The following is a 1,972-nucleotide window of genomic DNA, read 5'->3' as shown; positions in this document are numbered from 1 at the left end:
TTTATTTATTTCTACATTATGTTAGTATGCATATAGCATATAGTTACATTATAAGAATGTATAATTTTTGACCTCTACATTTTTATCTATTTTTTATACATGTCACTTTTATAGTCTAACATTAGTCTATATTTTTATTTAAGTTCTGAGGGCAACTGGTTTCGAACAACAATAAAAAACAAGCAATGAATAAATTGTTGACAATTATTTTGACTTTCTTGACTACATCAACCATTTTTTGTTTAATAATCTCTTTCTAATTCACACACGGTCAATCATCTATTTATTATATTAATAATCATATTTTTGATATAGTATCATGATGCACAATGCTGAAGTATATAACATACATATTATCGTTCATTTAATCAATTAAAGTTTTTGAACACCCTTCAGGTTTGACCTAAAGAACTGCACCGAACATCAAAGATGGGGCTTATAATTCGTCCAGGCGTTCAAATTGTTCATAAGAGTTGTTAATGTTCACACATTATCACCAAATCGGCTTCAAACGTCTGCGTAACAGAATTTCTTCCTATCATCGTGCCAATTGGTATATTTAACTGGATATTAAGTGGGTGCCCCGTTAGAGAAGATTAGGTATGCAGTAATAAGGTTCCTGTAACGGTTGCCTGTGTAATTTTAAATTTTATTTTGTTATTGGCGCAAGTTTTAATTTATTTATTTTTATTTCACTTACTTATTAAAACTTAGTAGAGCGAAAAATTAAACGAACAAACTAAAACGTCGCATCAAAAAAATATTAATCACTAATTCCTTATGTTTAAATCTATAGTTTTAACGTAGGTAAATTAACTGGATAAATATGCATAAATTATATGTTGAAATAAAATGGAAAACCTTTATTTATTACTAAATATTTCATTTAAAAAATACTCCAATTGAAATTCTAACAAAAAACGAAAAGAAAAAAAGGATATTCAAAAATATACATAGAAGTCATAAGTAAAAAATGTCTAATTATTTATTCATTTAAAACCGACTCTTTTTTTTATACTTATTCTTTGTTACATTTGTATTTAATGTTATTTACTTTATAGTTTATTGTATTAGTGTTTTTAATTTGTTGATTTTTTTGCAATCTACCTTAAGGCATTCAAACTTGATTTTTATTTTCGGGTTGTCAGCTGTGCGATGTCATCTTACTGAGGGCCATTCAGCCAAGTGCCCGATTAGCTGTAGATGTATATTGCAGTCCTAGGAAGTAACCAAGATGATATAGAAAGGCTTGCAAAAACTCTATTAAGAGGAGGGAAATCGGCTTGCAAGTAAATGAAGATAAAACAAAATATATGATTGTAAGCCGAAAAATCCACTCAAAAGACATGGTCTTCGTTGGCGGCAAATCGTTCCTGAGCGTGGACAGTTTCAAATATCCCGGCTTCACAATAATTTCAATAAATCACTGACAATGGACTGAGATAGATCAGCGTATAACAAACGCGAACAGAGCCTTTCTCTCTGTCAAGAATACTGAAATCCCGAAAATTCACTAAACATCTGAAATTAAGGGTGTACAATACCATGACCAAGCCGGTACTGCTATACTCTAACAGGTACCCTAGAAAGCAGTATTGAGAGATTTAAACGGAAAGTTAGTACAGTTGCAGGAGCAATCTGGGATCAGAGCCTTAACACTTGGGGGACAAGAACTATCTGTGAACTGTGCAGAGACTGGTCAGTCAATATCTCATGATATGATGGCAAGGACATTAAGATGGGCGTGATATGTGGGTCGAAGCAATCCATCAGGACGCCTCTACAAAACAATGAATACCAATGAATAGGCAAGAGACCACGTGGGAGGTCAAAATCTAGATGAATAGACAGAATCCACAAAGACCTAAAAGGTCTTCATGCAGGAAACTGGAAAGCAGTTCCAAGAGTGGCTAGTCCGGGCGGTCAAAGATATACATGGTCTATAGAGCCAACTAAAAAATAAAAATAAAAT

Source organism: Halyomorpha halys, unplaced genomic scaffold (genome assembly GCF_000696795.3).
Source record: "Halyomorpha halys isolate HHAL.00 unplaced genomic scaffold, Hhal_1.1 Scaffold794.1, whole genome shotgun sequence".
Taxonomy (NCBI): domain Eukaryota; kingdom Metazoa; phylum Arthropoda; class Insecta; order Hemiptera; family Pentatomidae; genus Halyomorpha; species Halyomorpha halys.
Note: the sequence above shows the minus strand (reverse complement) of the source record.